Genomic DNA, 17531 nt, shown 5'->3' on the forward strand with positions numbered 1-17531 from the left:
ACTGGGAGCCTGTTGTTTTGCAGTCTCTGCTTACAGTATAATGCAGTGGTTGTGGGTGCAAAAGCCAAATTCTTTGACAACTCTGTTCACCATCTGCTTTATCTGATTCTGAGCCTGGTTAACCTTTTGAGTCTCGTGTGCGGAATGTCACAAAGGTGCCAATGTTGCCTAACATTGCTCAACTGCAACCCAATTTCTCTCACTGATGTGGAGAAGCTAGTACGTGCCTTTATCTCTTCTTCACTTCATTACTGCAATGCCTTGCTTCTGGGTGCATCACACAATGCTCTCAGTAGGCTACAGTATGTACAGATTTCCGCAGCTAGAATTTAACTAAAACCTGTGAACATGTAACACCTGTTGTGGGTTATTATTATTATTGCACTGGCTGCCTGTTACGAGGAGGGTTGATTTTAAAATTTTATTGTTGACATATAAAGCCTTGAAAGGTCTGGCTCCAAGTTACATGTCAGATCTTGTAACGAGCTATATTCCTGTGAGTAACTTGCGATCTGCAGCCTGTGGACTGTGCGAAGAGCCTCTATAACCAGGCTCTGCTCTGTGGGTGAGCGGGCATTTTGCAGTTCCACACCGAGGCTCTGGAAAGCTCTTCCCCCTTGAAATTAAGAATTCGGGAAATGTTGGTATTTTTAAAGCACGACTGAAAACTTTTTTTTTTTAAACTTTCAATTTTTATCAACTTAAATTATAACATATTATTTAAGTGATTACTTTTTAATTCTGACTGTTGTATAATAATAATAATAATAATAATAATAATAATAATAATAACATAAACACTGCTGAACTTGCATTCTCCTATACTGTTTTGTTGGATTAAAATTTGTAATTTTGTTAGTAGCAATTATTATTAAGAAAAAATACAAATCAGTTCTTGGACCTCTTAAATCAAAAGTATTAAAAATCATTAAAAAAAAAATATTTGAGCTACAATGTAAATCAATTTTAATACATGGTTTGGGGCTGTGCTTCACTCCAACATCACGAGAGGGTTGATATAACTAAGAGCTAGGAATGTGAATGATGTTAAGCTTTATGGGTTATATTTCAAAGCGCTGTTTGTCATCCATATAATCAGGTGAAGTATATTCATAACTCATTTAAATATATTTTTTAATGGTTTTAATAATTCCGTTTTTCATTCAGACGTTTGGCAGCTTGGGGAATCGCTGTTCAGTTTTCTTCACTGCTCCTTTGCAGATGCTATGACAACATTCCTAATCTTTTTGTACATGTTCATATTTGGCTTTCATCACAGTTTTCATGTGCATGATGATGGGAAAGGATCTTGCAGTTTGTCTCGACACCCCCCAGCCCACAAACACCTACTTCAGTTGTGATTGCACTTGTTTCAATGTCTTCCTGATATTTTTCTATTTATTCATGTGCCAGAGCTGTTGATAAAACACCTTTGCTGCAGCACTAGTTTGAGTTTTGACAGTGATTGTCAAGGTGTGATACCCCCACCCCTCGTTAACACTAGCCTGGCACTGCATCTCAATCAATTCACAGCCTTCCTGCATCTGCTAACAACTGCCTCCCGACGATGCCACCCGGAGCCCAAACCGCTATCTCTCGCTGGCATCCGTCAGGAGTTTTCTTTTACCTTGTTACATTTATTATTATTATTATTATTATTATTATTATTATTATTATTATTATTGTTTATTTTCTTACCTGTCACATCATTAACCTTGAAAAACAGAAAGTGCGCATTCTGAGTCGAACGCAAGCCCTCAGCATTTAAAAAAGGAAAAGTTGTGCTATAAACAAAGCTAGTTATGTTTTGTTTTGATTTTTTTTTTTTACGGATGTACATACTGTGTATATAAAACCTGAAGTAAATACCAGCTGCCTTGGACTCAAAAGGAGTATAGGAAACACACATAATGGTTTCTAGTCCTGATGTAGAATAACCTGTGCAGCCTGTTGAGCAGGAGGCAATGAGGTTGAAATGTATCATACCCATCTCCAGCATCATGCCCACTGGCAGTGCTTGACTAGCAAGCCCTGTGCATGGTTTAATAAGTAAACACTGCCAAGAGCTCACCTGCTTTGACATGCATTATTGTTTGTGTGTCATTTGTGACACAGGCTTTTACTACACTGGAAAGCATTGTATGCAGGCAGGCTTACTACACTGGAAAGCATTGTGTGCTAGCAGGCTTTTACTACACTGGAAAGCATTGTGTGCAAGCAGGCTTTTACTACACTGGAAAGCATTGTGTGCAAGCAGGCTTTTACTACACTGGAAAGCATTGTGTGCAAGCAGGCTTTTACTACACTGGAAAGCATTGTGTGCAAGCAGGCTTTTACTACACTGGAAAGCATTGTGTGCAAGCAGGCTTTTACTACACTGGAAAGCATTGTGTGCAAGCAGGCTTTTACTACACTGGAAAGCATTGTGTGCTAGCAGGCTTTTACTACACTGGAAAGCATTGTGTGCAAGCAGGCTTACTACACTGGAAAGCATTGTGTGCAAGCAGGCTTTTACTACACTGGAAAGCATTGTGTGCTAGCAGGCTTTTACTACACTGGAAAGCATTGTGTGCAAGCAGGATTTTACTACACTGGAAAGCATTGTGTGCAAGCAGGCTTTTACTACACTGGAAAGCATTGTGTGCAAGCAGGCTTTTACTACACTGGAAAGCATTGTGTGCAAGCAGGCTTACTACACTGGAAAGCATTGTGTGCAAGCAGGCTTTTACTACACTGGAAAGCATTGTGTGCTAGCAGGCTTTTACTACACTGGAAAGCATTGTGTGCAAGCAGGCTTTTACTACACTGGAAAGCATTGTGTGCAAGCAGGCTTTTACTACACTGGAAAGCATTGTGTGCAAGCAGGCTTTTACTACACTGGAAAGCATTGTGTGCAAGCAGGCTTTTACTACACTGGAAAGTTTGCATCAAGTGTCGCATGAGTTCATCCACCCCAAGTTATTCTGTAAGATACCTCCTAGAAAAAAATTAAAAACAAGTGCTATCTTTTCAGAGGAGCAATCGCTGGTGATTTGGGCACACAGAGTCTGCTCTGCATTCTCATTACCCTTCCCTCTTCATGAGTCTCCTAAAGACACTGTGCAGCAATTGTAAAACAACAGAAGAGAGTTCGTTTTAGTGTCAGTGTAACTCACATTTTGTTAAATTGCATCCGAGGTCTTGTTTTGAGCTGATATCTGCCCGGGTTGCCTTCGGCTAGTGGTCACTTTGGCTCCCTTGTGGCATTCTCGCTTTCCAGCAGCCAGAAAGTTCCACCCTACTGGTGACTGGGCTCGACAGACTGCTGTGCACCTGGTGGGCTCTTGGAGGGACAGAGAGACAGTTCCGCCCCTCCCCTCTCTCCCTTCTCTGCCATCTCCACTCTCCCCTTTACCCTGCCCACGCAGCTGTTTATGATTTTGCATTCCGTCAGCTTGCTACTGTAGCAGATTGCCAGTGGTGATGATGAATGCAATCCCCTGTGTGTTTGCCGTTACTTCTTTGGCAGCGGAACTGTATTGGCCAGAGGGGGGGTGTTTTCTGTTTGCCATGTAATGTGAGCTAGAGCTGCTAACAATGTTGTTCTCCAATGTTAAAAAAGCTGAATCCTCCAAGCTGTTGAGGACATGCTAATACGAGGGAGGGACGGTCGGTGCTTGACTTGCGCTGACGTTTAGTTGGTTCATAACAGAAGAGGACGTTGTTCAGTGCCTGTACAACCCTGTAAACCCTTATGCCGGCCTCTAAACCAGATATGAATCTGTCATCGTTTATCCCCCTCACACTCGCTCACACACTCTCACACTCACACTCGCGCACACGCTCTCATACACACTCACACACACACTCACTCAGAAGCAGATGCTTGTACATAAGTTAAGTCTCAGATCTTGAAAGTAACATGAGCCTTGTTTAAACAGACATTTTAAAATGCAAACAGCCAGCGATCTGTCAGCCTTTTGTTTCTGTTTTAGTTTTCCCTGTGCTGCGCTGATGAAGTGAAAAGGTTTTTAGAGATGGGTTTGACAGGCATATATGCTAACGTAGCCTGAAGCATGAGTTTAACAAACTAGAGTTAAACTTGCAAGTCTATCAAGATGAATTTCTTGCGAAGGAACCCGACTTAGGAACTAGGCTATCAACTCTCACAAACATTATTTAGACTCTGTCTTTGTTTTACATCCATTTTATTCCTGCAAACAAGGACCGTCACTGAGAGATAGCATAGGAATGTTTTTAGCTGTCCTGTCGTCTTGAGTCTGAAGCAAAATGAACTAACGCTGTCTTCTTTCATTGTGCTACAGCCTCGACAGATAAACGCCTGCATGTTGGCCATTTGAAAAGCTGGTAGTCTGGCAATAAGTGATTCAGACCCCTGTGAAATGAGGGCTGAGTGCTGAGCTTTTTTCCTTGTTTTGCAGTAGCAATCAGTGTTAGCTTGTCCACTGTAAAACAAAGACTTCCCCTGGATTTTCAGAATCTTAAAATCTACAGCTACTAGACAAGAGCCAGAAGGAGCACTGGCTAGAACCTCAAGATAATTCTGCTGGAGATCCAAGAGCCAGAAGGAGCACTGGCTAGAACCTCGAGATAATTCTGCTGGAGATCCAAGAGCCAGGGGGAGCACAGGCTAGAACCTCGAGATAATTCTGCTGGAGATCCAAGAGCCAGGGGGAGCACAGGCTAGAACCTCGAGATAATTCTGCTGGAGATCCAAGAGCCAGGGGGAGCACAGGAGCACTGGCTAGAACCTCGAGATAATTCTGCTGGAGATCCAAGAGCCAGGGGGAGCACAGGCTAGAACCTCGAGATAATTCTGCTGGAGATCCAAGAGCCAGAAGGAGCACTGGCTAGAACCTCGAGATAATTCTGCTGGAGATCCAAGAGCCAGGGGGAGCACAGGCTAGAACCTCGAGATAATTCTGCTGGAGATCCAAGAGCCAGAAGGAGCACAGGCTAGAACCGCGAGATAATTCTGCTGGAGATCCAAGAGCCAGGGGGAGCACAGGCTAGAACCTCGAGATAATTCTGCTGGAGATCCAAGAACCAGGGGGAGCACAGGCTAGAACCTCGAGATAATTCTGCTGGAGATCCAAGAGACAGGGGGGGCACAGGCTAGAACCTCAAGATAATTCCACTGGAGATCCAGGTTGGAATGAAGGGGAGTTTTTTGTTCAGGATCTTAATTCTTGACCATGAGTCTCATGACAGCTAAAACTCTGACCTTGGATAAAGCCAGCTGCTCCTGCACTGACCTGCAAGGAGAAGAAGCTAAACTTTGAACTGAATTGACTCAGTCGGATGGGACAAAATATCCCCCCCCCCCCATTTGGAATTGGCAAATATTTTCTCATTTCCTCCCCAATTTTGGAAAGCCCAGAGAAGCAGGAAAAGCACCCTGGCTACATACACACCTGCAGATGCATCTATCTGGCACTGTACCTGCAAACACAATATATACATGAACCGCGATTAGGTGATAGATGCAGTAAACTCGCGTTGTTAACCATTGTCATTATACTGATACTAATGCACAACACATTGCTCTGATGAATATTGATAATATTAATGTTTGCAATTATATTCTGTCATAAAATCTAAAGACAGTCCAAAACTTTTTTTATTTAATTTTTTTTTTATTTATTTATTTTTTTTAAGCATCAAAGGGCTCTTAGAAAATTACTGTTGCTGGGTGTGTTTTTTTTATTTTTTATCCTAGATAATTTGTGGTGGAAGATTGCACCCCTGCCAGTTTTAGCAGGGGCGCAGTGTGATCCCAGTAATTTGAAGCAGCACCGTCCCTTTCTTTCCATTAGAGATGCGGCACCTTTCTGTGTGAATATTTTAAGAACAGCCCACAGAATTACACAAGGAGGAAAGAAACTCATAATAAACAGATTGTTGCAGTGCAGGAGGAGCCTGTTCTGCAGCTTGGCATGTCATTGCTCTGTATTCCACATATCATTTCTCTTTATGCGAGTGGAACAATAACTTTTGTCAAATTGCATTAAAAAGCAATAAAATATCTGCATTCTGTGCAGAGTATAAATGCACTTTTTCTGTCGCCTGCGGTTTGCTTTTATATGCGTCTCTTATTTTTGCCAGAAAGTCTGACATTGTGTGTCTCAGAGTGTGTGTGTGTTTGTTATTTTTAATAACAGTAAAGTGATATTTCGCTACAGAAGGTGTCACAAGCCTTTTGGGTATTGCACTTTTATTGCAATTCATCGGCACACATAAGGTGGAGCAGCACTCAGATACAATTACTATTGGGAGGGACTGAGAGCCCACTTGTAGAGCACAAAGATTTTCTTCACCAGTTCGGGTTCGCAAGTGATTTATACAAATAACGCTGCAGTCGTTTCCTATTGTATTTGGTGTCATTAATTATAACTTGATGAATTCTCAACTGTTTTGCCTTTTAGTAAATTAAACCACCATTGCAACAAAGTGTTTTTTTCGTGTGCTGCAGTTCCTTGACGTCACGTGTGTTTAGATTTTCAGAAGCCATTTAAACCCCCCCCATGGTGACCCTGTTCGTAGATACTGTAAGGAAACTCAGACCGGCGGCGCATTCCTCTTTGTGAGAGAGCGTGAATGTGTCGTCTTGTTCGAAACCCTGATTAATGTGAGGAGAGGGCGCCTTGTTGTAAAATGAGTGCGTACAGTACTTCAGCACTGGCTGCCTCTGGTTTTTTGTCTGCATGCAGTTTAGATGACTACAACGAGCTTAAGAAATGAAAACTCCCTAAGGTTAACCATTCTGGTTATTTTTAGCAAGGCAAAATGCTTGCTCAGTCAGAACCACTGGTGACCATTACTTAGTGCAGCTCTCTGAACGGTTCAGGGCACCCTTGGGTAGCACAGTCCCCGCTGTGTATTTAATCACAATCTGTTTTTCATTTAGATTTTCATTTTAGAACCTGTTTATCATCTACTGCAGGCTTCTATATCTGTAGATATTGTTTTCATCTGTGTGCAGTTTTTTGTTGAGGGGTTCTAAGATGTGTGTGTGTGGGGGGGTGGGGGGGGGACGACCTGGATAGAGTTCAAGAGAACAGTGGCAAACAACTGGAAAAGAGCCAGAGCATACCAAGATGAAAGGCAATATCAACTGGAAGCAAAAGCAGCGGTTTACAGTGAACACTTGCCCCTATACTTGTGCATGTTGAGAATGCATGCTAAAACCCCTTTTGGATGGACTGTATAGCTCTGGGGGTCTCATGTTTCTTTCTCCAGTCTTTCTATATAGCATGTCTCCCACATGCTTGCTTCCCTAAACGATCCTTTACTGCCGTTGCTTTTTGCTTGTACTCAAGCTGGACGATGCCAGCCCTGTTTGTGGGGGAGGTGGTGGTGGGAGTTGGGTTCTTGCAGTGCAATTCCACAGTGCATGGAGGGGTCGGGTCAGCACGTTATTGTGTGGGAAATGTGTGGAACTCGCTTTTTCAGGACCAGACTCAACAGCAATATGCAAAACACATCCAGCTGATGTTGGGTGAACCAGCCTTGCTCTAACTGATCTTCTTTCTGTACCAGAAGTAAATATTCTGTTTGGATTTGTCAGTCTTGCAATTGCATGACCTTGTCAGTCCACTAAAATTAAGTCCTTTTAAAACTGTTCTAGAGCAAACGCTGCAGACTAGTATTGTGCAGTAGAATGATGCTTCCATTGCTTGTCATGCAGTAAGTCATGACAAGGTGAAGTGAAGTTTTTCCTTAGTTTAAAGGTGTTGGAGAAACCAATTGAATGCTCAGAAGTGAATACCATTCCATAACTGAATGTAGTAATGAATGGGTTTAATGCAAGCAGCCACTGTCGTGCAAACCAGCGCAAAACATTCTAGAAATATTCACATTGCTAATGGTTTGAATGCTTTTAAAAAAAAAAAAATTGTTTATTCCATTCCTGTGCTTTTTATTTTAAAAAGGGTTTGTCGGATACAGAAATTCCCAACAAATTCAGGCCCTCCAGGTATGTGTGGCCCTTGAACAGTGTTGCTTCCGTGGACAAAATGTAAACTAACTGTACACTGCCTTCTGTTTTTACCCTGCCCTCTCGGACGTGTCTAAGAGAAAGTCTGCAGCTGCAAGGTTTGTGTTACACACTGGTATCTCAATAAGTGTTGGATTAAGAAATAAAATGCTGTTGTCTTTGAAAAGCAATATTGCATACCATGCTGAGGCCCAGGCCAGCGCTATGAGCGCTGGAGCTCGAGCTTCGCTGTCGTCTCTTTATGTCACACAGAGACCCTAAAATATGGAGACATTTGCAGACAAATCAAAGTCCACTTTTGGGTCTGAAGGAATGCTGTTGGTAAGAATTCACAAGCAGGGCCTGTTCTAAAGGCTGTATTTATTTTAGGGAGCACAGCAAGAGGATGCTGGTGCTACAATGTTTAAAGATATTGAGGTACTGTCAGTTCGGTAGATAAACGTAATAGTTCAGATTAACTGCAGTCACATGTACTGTATATGAGGAACTGTGCCAAGATATTGCTTAGGGAAGCATGGTGGAATTGATAGTCTCAGTAGGGGCACATGTTGCAGTCTAGGATCAGAGATACAATCTCAGTAGGGGCACACGCTGGGAAGATGCTTTGCTAATCACTTTGGAGTTTTTCATGCATGTGGAAAAGTTGAAAAACTTAATTTTTTTATTTGCTAAAATGTCTCATTATTTTTTATATTTATGGGATTTGGTATTCAATAAAACTCACTGTGAAATGGGTGAGTCAGGAAACTGCATATTGTTGTTGTATAGCAGATGACTTGTTAGCCTTCCTGCTGTTTATGATGTCCACCTACTCATTGCTGCCGCTTCTCAGCACCTGTTACCAGCCAAGCAAAGTGATTAGGAGGGGTTTAGGAGAGCGGTGGGGAGTAGTGCTGGATCCACTCTGCACTGCATACTCCCCCTTAGAGAGTGACGAGGACTAGTGCTGGATCCACTCTGCACTGCATACTCCCCCTTAGAGGGTGACGAGGAGTAGTGCTGAATCCACTCTGCACTGCATACTCCCCCTTAGAGAGTGACGAGGAGTAGTGCTGGATCCACTCTGCACTGCATACTCCCCTTAGAGAGTGACGAGGAGTAGTGCTGGGTCCACTCTGCACTGCATACTCCCCCTTAGAGAGTGACGAGGAGTAGTGCTGGATCCACTCTGCACTGCATACTCACCCTTGGAGAGTGATGGGGTACTCACCTTAGCTTTCCCCTGCTTGGACAGGCTGGGATGAGGCAGCGTGTCTGCGAGGAGTTGAGGTGGGAGGGGAGACCATGTTTGTAAAAAGGCACTTTTGTAAATGGAAGATCTCTATAAAGAACAGAATTGAAATCCTGTTTAGCTGCTGGCTTTGGGTTTAGCCCGAGCCATGTGCAGTGCCACTGTGCTATTGAATGATAGAAATCAACCTGCGATGTTGCTTTGATGAACTGAAAAACTGATTTGTGTACAAAGACTTTATGTGTGCATGCATGTGCGTATCTGCGTGTGTGTGTGTGTCTATGTGTGTATGTGCATGTCTGCATGTGTGTGTGTGTGTCTGCGTGTGCGTGCGTGTGTGTGTGTGTCTGTGTGCATGTGCATTTCTGCGTCTGTGAGTGCGTGTGTGTGTGTCTGTGTGCATGTGCATTTCTGCGTGTGTGTCTGCGTGTGCGCGCGTGTGTGTCTGTGTGTGCATGTCTGTCTGTGTGTCTGTGTGTGCATGTGCATGTGTGCGTGTGTGTCTGCGTGTGTGTCTGTGTGTGCATGTGCGTGTCTGCCTGTACTTGTGCGTGTCTACGTGTGTGTGGGATTGCATCAGGGTTTTAAACTAAGCCACTGCGCCAACATGAGTTTAAAAACATCTGTTCGGATCTGGTGGCACGTCCCGTGCTGTAGGACAATGACAGGTACCCAGAACTGGATTGGCTGAGGCAGTCCTTGAGGTTTAAAACCCTCTGGACTGCAAAGCAGAGAGATACAAATGACTTCCACTGGCATTCACTTATAGAGCAGAGGTCTTCAGCCTCCCAGGCTGGCTGTCCAGGCGCGCTGACCGTTAACACTGGGGCAGGACGAGGGGAATGGGGGTCAGACTGTCTGGAGCGCTGCACACATTTAATACAAATAAACAAATAAAATGCAGACATCTTGTCAATGTTTGTTTGCAAGGCTCGGTGGCATTAAATCCTCTGGAGATCTCATTGTTATCTGTTTGCGCTTGGGTTATTTCTTATGCTGTTTATTAAAAGTAATTACAAGCTGTTTGGAGATCTATACCAAGTGCATTCAGGGGAGCTCCCTCAAAGATGTGGGAACAGAATGTGAAAAAGACAACACTGTGCGTGTGTGTGTGTGTGTGTGTGTGTGTGTGTGTGTGTGTTTCTGGGGGAAAACCCTTTGGTTCGTCTTTTCTTGTTGCTGTCGGGTAACAATATTGATAATACTGTTATACTTTCAGTCTTTCCTCTGGTTTTAAGTTAATTTATAATCTAGACAATGTTTTGAAAATATGAAAACAATAAATAAATGTCTATCCGGATGTTTGGGGCTTTTTTATAAAGGACTGAGTGTGATGTAGTGGTGCTTGTGCTTCCCTGTGTGAGTGTTAGGGTTTAGTAAAGGACTGAGTGTGATGTAGTGGTGCTTGTGCTTCCCTGTGTGAGTGTTAGGGTTTAGTAAAGGACTGAGTGTGATGGAGTGGTGCTTGTGCTTCCCTGTGTGAGTGTTAGGGTTTAGTAAAGGACTGAGTGTGATGGAGTGGTGCTTGTGCTTCCCTGTGTGAGTGTTAGGGTTTAGTAAAGGACTGAGTGTGATGTAGTGGTGCTTGTGCTTCCCTGTGTGAGTGTTAGGGTTTAGTAAAGGACTGAGTGTGATGGAGTGGTGCTTGTGCTTCCCTGTGTGAGTGTTAGGGTTTAGTAAAGGACTGAGTGTGATGGAGTGGTGCTTGTGCTTCCCTGTGTGAGTGTTAGGGTTTAGTAAAGGACTGAGTGTGATGGAGTGGTGCTTGTGCTTCCCTGTGTGAGTGTTAGGGTTTAGTAAAGGACTGAGTGTGATGGAGTGGTGCTTGTGCTTCCCTGTGTGAGTGTTAGGGTTTAGTAAAGGACTGAGTGTGATGCTTGTGCTTCCCTGTGTGAGTGTTAGGGTTTAGTAAAGGACTGAGTGTGATGGAGTGGTGCTTGTGCTTCCCTGTGTGAGTGTTAGGGTTTAGTAAAGGACTGAGTGTGATGGAGTGGTGCTTGTGCTTCCCTGTGTGAGTGTTAGGGTTTAGTAAAGGACTGAGTGTGATGTAGTGGTGCTTGTGCTTCCCTGTGTGAGTGTTAGGGTTTAGTAAAGGACTGAGTGTGATGGAGTGGTGCTTGTGCTTCCCTGTGTGAGTGTTAGGGTGGCATTGTCAGTAATGCTAAGGGCAGAGAGAGCTCGGTCACTCAGGCCACTTGACCTCTGTGTGCCGAACCCCTCCTAGTTCAGGATGGAGGAGCTGACTCCACAGGCTGTGCCCCCGTCTCCTTTTAATGGAGTTGTTCTGATTTTAAATAATGAAAAACATTAGAAAAGCAATAGAACTTGTTTCCTTTGTTTAACTCATAGTACAAAGAGAGCAGACATGGTTAATAAATAGCATGCATAAGATCGGTTAATTAATTGTCTTTGTCTATGTATGATTTTTAAATGTTATTTATAATATTTGCATATTTTTACTGACTTATGGTAACTGTATTGTTGGAAATGCTTCAATGAAAAGCTACTGTAGTAAGTATACAGCTCAGTATATCATTGCTAGTATTCTAAGCACAGCTGTAAGTGTACACTCCTTGTACTCATTGAGATCTTGTAGAAACTCGCTACACTGCCATGCTATTTCAACATGCCTAATGTGCTGTATTCAAGGAGACTGCAGCTTGCAATCTGCTCCAGCTATTCCCTTAAACTGCATGTGGACGATGAAGGAAGTGAAAAGGATGGCATTACGGCCACATGCCTCCAGCAGGCAGCTTCCAAGTGGAGTTGTCTGGGCTTGGCATTGCTTCAGCTTGCCTTGCTAGCAGCTGGACTTCATTAAGCTGTGGTGTTAATTACTGGGAGACTGTGGGTTCTGTGTGCATGTGGAAACACTTGGGGTAATGCGGAAAGGGTCACCTTGAAATTGATCGTTTAGCACCAGAGAGAGGAGAGACTGTGAGTGAAGATTCTTGCACAACGCTGCAGTGCACGTGCAGCATTACTACAATACAGTTAGGGTCTGTATGCTGCAGCATGTTACAGGTCACAGTAACAGAAAAGCAGTACACTGGAGTGCTATCACAAAAGGGATTGGCCACTGCAGTGTTACTGCGTCCATTCTGTTAGGGTGCTCTCTTTATTTATGATTTAAAAAGCCCACTGAGAAGGGGGTCATATTTCCTGACGACGCTGTGCAGCCCACCCTGGCTTGTGAACATTATCTTCATGAAAACAGAACAATCGTTTACATGGAGCTACGATCCTACACTACACAAGTGTATTGCTTGTTTGGTTACACAGAATTACTATAGAAATCGGACGTACCGTTTGAAGGCTTTGCTTGGTTTATTTGTGTGCTGATCATTAGGAGACAGGGAGGGAAGGGAAGCAGGAGAAGAAAAAATAAGGTTGTTACTTTCTACTCCTTAGTTCCCCATAAGGAGTACTGTCTGTATTTTCTGCAGAAAATCAATGCATTTCGATTGGGTAATTTCCCATGGTGCCCCACTCAGAGCGCTCTGTGCCGGGAGAGGTGACATATCCGGTCATGGCAGTCTGAACTTTTTTTTTTTCTTTTTAGCTTGCACAAGAATTTGTTGGAATTTCACATCCTTCCCAGGTTTTTGTGAAAACACTCATTTGTGAATGCGCCAATCTGCTAATGGCGGATGCCGGGGTCTGCAAATCCCACCTACGTTTTCGGCGCTTGCTATGGTGGTTAATAATGCATCTGTGAAACTCAGCTGTGAGGGAGCCAAGTAATTATCCCACCTTAGCTCTCCCCGCTCCAGTGTCATCGCAACTGGGGCTTCATTAAAAGTCCTAACAGTAGAGATGTTGTGCAGTGCTGCCTGTATGTATTTTTGCATGTAAATTCTCAGCCGTGCCACGGCTCAGAGGTAATTTGACTTCTTGAATCTGAGGAGCCTGTGATTTCCCTTCCTGCTCAGCCCCCCTCGCCACAGAACCAGCTGATCATCCCCCGAAGAACAAAAGGGTTCTCTGAAACTATGAAGCATATATTCAGCAGCTTCTGATAGCCAGATAAAAAAAATAAAATAAAAAAAATCAAAGAAGTGCTCTGCTGATTGTGTTAATGCACAGCAAAACATACCCAGCCAGACATGAGATCTTTGCAGGGATTTGGGTATTTAAAAGAGATTCTTTGATCAGTACTTAACGTTGTAGATTTTCTCTTGAGCGGAGGAGTGTTGGACTAGTTGTCTAGATTAACCTGGTTTTCCTTCGTTTCCATTAAACGGGTAGCGTTCCCCTTTTTCCTTTTCCTTTAGTTCTGAGCGTCAGACGTTAGTCTCCCTGTAGATCTGTGTTGCTACAGAAATTCATTGTTGGGGCCCATGTGTCTCCTTTAGGAGCGGCCATGTGGAACTGTCCAATCTGATTGTGAGGAGGTGTCTACCATTGTACATCGTATACACCCCAGGCTAGCACTTCGGTTGAGGGCATTTTCAGCTTCATGTAAACACATTATAGATGTTTTCCTGTTTGTGTAACAGGGTGGAGGCTGGGCGTGAACCGGCGCACCGCAAGCGAGCGTCTAAACGACAGTGCAAAAGAACTGGACCTCCTCTCCTCTCCTCTCCTCTCCTCTCCTCTGAGCCTGCCTGTGTACTGCGTGTCCCTACAATTGCTAAACCTGCTCTATAGTCAAAATTAAGCAAAAACACAGGCTTTCTTTAGCTTTTATGTTGCAACTGTATTTCTTTAAAAAAAAAATGCACCTGTTTTATTTTTTCATGATTAGTTATTTTAAAAGCAGGACATGTCACAGTAGTTCGTTTTAATTGCTGCTTCATTATTTACTGTTGCGCATGGCTGGGTGCATTTATTAACACTTGTTACAGTTGCTACATTTTTTTGCACAATTGAAATTGTTGCACTGACTTCAAGCTGTGGGTGTTGTGCTTCTCCCGGAATTCATTCTTTTCTTCTTTTCTGTTCTGCATCCACGCTATGTTTGTAGGGTTGTGCAGGAGGATGTGTGGCTCAGTGGTTAAAGCTGGCGACTGTCTTTCTAGCCATGTAGGTTTAGGAGCCACGCTAAAGGACATTTTAATGAGGACATCTTACTCTTGTAAGCAGCTTGAGTACTGTCTCCTATAAATGGATACAGTAGTCTGTAGTATAGGAATACCTCCTTAGACCACTTCACCTAAGAGAACACCTTTGAGATGAAATCGATTCTTCCCATTGTAAATGTTCAGCTTAAAAGAACAGGAACTTTGCTTAAAAGAACACCAGGACTGTTTTGTAACCTGATAACTCATCATCAAACTTAAATTCAAATGGTTTATTCAATATTTTCAAATGTGACTTGTCATGCAAGAGTGTCTTGAGGCACACTGGTAGGTTTATTAAATCTTTTGAGAACCGCTGTCATATCATTGTCTTGTTTTGTATTCTGATTTTCACGAGCGCACCTCATCGTTACAAAAAGGTAAACAAATGACACAACGAGCCGCTGTTTCTCTTGCTACAAAAAGCTGGAAATTGTTCAAGCTCCGGAAAAAAAACCTGAATCAGACACAAGTCACCGAGCAATTTGATGTTTGCTGTTCTGGTGAGTTGCTTCACCATTCTGTTGATTCATTTTGTGTGTGTCGTGAATATTGCTCCTGTACAGGTACTCATAATGAATCTAGAGCTGCTGCTGCATTTTTTAAACATGTGTAGGGGTGCTGTGTTAAATTAGTTTGACAGTTTATTAACATTAGTTTGTTACTTTATTATTATAGTTTATTAACATACACTTCCCTATTGCTTTGCTCTTACTTGTTCTGTTCATTTCATATGTTGATGCACATGCGTCATGACAAGTAAAGAATACTTATTTATTGATTCATGTTGTGTCTGATGGCTAACTCTGTCTTAGAGAACACTTCGGCTAAGAGAACACTTCTCTTGCTTCCCGTGGGGCTGCTCTCTCTTCTGGAGACGAATGGAATTCAGTGTTGCTGCCTACAAGGTTGTCTGTGAATGCTGTGTTTTGTTACAGGAAAGCAATGCTGGTCTAAAATAAAAACAATATCTGGAGTTAGCAGTATGGAGATCCTGCTTAACACTGGCTGTGCAAGAAGGTTCCTTTCCCTCAACACTGGGTTTGAAACAAACAAAGACATGGTGGCAGCGATCTCCAAGCAGGGGGAAGAGGAGGGGGTGCTCCTCCTGCTGTGTGCTTTGGTTTGCCGTTTTGTTTCTTTTTCTAGTTTGAAAAATCGTCAAGAAGAAGTGGTGTTTGAATATTGTGCTATGAAGGGAACGGTCCTGCCGTGCAGCAGTTGGGATATTAGAGGAGAGTCTCCTGTGAGATCGCCTGGCTCCCGCGCTGCCATCGGAGCACACATTCCCAGACAGCTGGTCTCTCAGCATGGGCTGTGCGTGCGGCTAGGATGCCTGTGCGCTGCAGAGAGCAGGTAATGCTCTAATTTCCCCTGTGCAGATGCAGCCAGGAATATCTTAATTTATTATTGGTGTGCTGGCATGCTATAGAGAGTTGTGGGGGGGAGTTGCTGGCTGTGCAGCCTTGCAGAACTGTTCGCTACAAAAAGAGCTATTGGGTGCCTGGCTTCTCTTGAACCTGCTCTAATGTAATCATTGTTATTTGTGGTATTGAGCGAGAGGGGTGAGCTGATCTTAATTATGTGAGCAGGAATAAAAAGAGAGACAATCTTCTGCCTGATGTTCTGTTTCTGTTGCAATTCGTAGAGGGTGCACAGGCTCTAGCGGTTCTGCCCAGACACGAACATGTAACTAGAACTGTATTGATGCGTACTTCAGGTTCGTAGCTTGATATGCAGAGGCTTGCATTAAAGTAAATGCCGGGTCCTCTCTCTACCTCTTCTTATTGATGAACCTGCACCCTTTCATTGTTTCATTATTCAGGTATTGTGTTTGTAAATGGGTTTCCTCAAGCAAGCAAGAAACCAAATTGAGAATGCAGGTTCATTGTGTGCATCCCCAGACACTCCCTGATTCACACGCTACAGTCGGCTGGTTTGTGCAGTTTAATTCTTTGTACAAGCATGCAGTGCACACGTTGCCACAGTCCAGAAAAAATACTCCTATAATTATCATGAGTTATCACTGCGTTAGAGTAACAGGGTTCAAAAGAATGCTTGTACTACACGCTACAAGATGTAACACTAAGAAATAAAAAAAAACAACTTGCTGTAAATCAGGGTTCATTGCTAAATGTACAAACCTCTCTGGAGTCATCCCTTCAGTCTGTTGAGAAATGCTTTGCGAATGGTGTAGCTTTTCAAGATCGGAACAGTGTTGTATTTGTATTACCAGACAAGATTACCAAGAAAATAAAATGTGTGTATCCAGGTACATTTTTCATTTTAGGCTTTTAAGTTTCTCCAGCTACACAGTGCTACATACCGTGCCATTGGTACTGCAGGATGTGCTTTCTGAAGTTTATACTTATTCACCTATTGCTTCGATTCTGCGTACAGCTTACCATGCTGCAGCCAGAAGTTGTCTAACACCATCCATGCAGAGAGAGCCTTGTTGAGAAATCGTCAGAACTGATGGGGTCTGTTCAGCAGTACTGCATGTTGGCTAAAGGGATTCTGAGCTGCTTCTCCGGCTAGCTGGCAGTATCTGAAGACACTCAGGAATAATAAAGGGCGAAAGAGTTAATTTATGTCCTGGTCTGTCTTCATATAACTTTTCCTTTTATTCAGTGTAATGTAATGCAGCTCACAGATTTGCACATTCCTTCTCCTCCCTGGTGCTCACAGCTGCCTGATTGAGAGGTGAAGTCTTTAGAATTAGATTTTGACTTGATGGGATCCCTTTCTGCCCATCAGTCTTGACTAACAGACATTGACAGTATCAGTTTCATACCTAAACTTCAGACAAACTGCTTTCCCATCAATAATTCCCCAACAGCAGTATTTTGTCTCAATACGTGGCCTCCTCATTACATGTTCAACAAGGTGTCTTTGGACATTAAATAATGCAGCCTTGGATGTGCTGGGAATGCTTTAAGCTTTTGACTGTAATTGTCTTTGCTTTAAAAGCAGGCTGCTGCTCCCTCTCTGCATTCGAAGCTCCTGTGATGTTGAAGAGTAAGGACGTCAGAACACAGATGCGCAGCTTGCTTTGTTCACCTCACACGGGTTCATTTTGAAGGCCATTCAATTTTTTTTCTTTTTTAACCTGTTGGTGTTCTGAACATGGTGCGGTGGCTTGAAAAAGACGGCATAATTATAATGAATCGCTTAACCGCCCAGTCATAACAGGCGCTTTAATGCACTTTCATATTTCAATGTTTAAATATGGCTTTTTCTCCTA

General features: G+C 43.2%; 1 protein-coding gene across 5 annotated transcripts in view; it reads left to right on the forward strand.

The window, feature by feature from the left end:
* The window catches only part of LOC121325480 (zinc finger protein 423-like), a 104261-nt gene that overhangs the window by 52749 nt on the left and 33981 nt on the right, over positions 1 to 17531 (forward strand). The gene's annotated exons all lie outside the window — the stretch shown is intronic.

The sequence above is a fragment of the Polyodon spathula genome, chromosome 13 (assembly GCF_017654505.1).
Source record: "Polyodon spathula isolate WHYD16114869_AA chromosome 13, ASM1765450v1, whole genome shotgun sequence".
NCBI lineage: Eukaryota > Metazoa > Chordata > Actinopteri > Acipenseriformes > Polyodontidae > Polyodon > Polyodon spathula.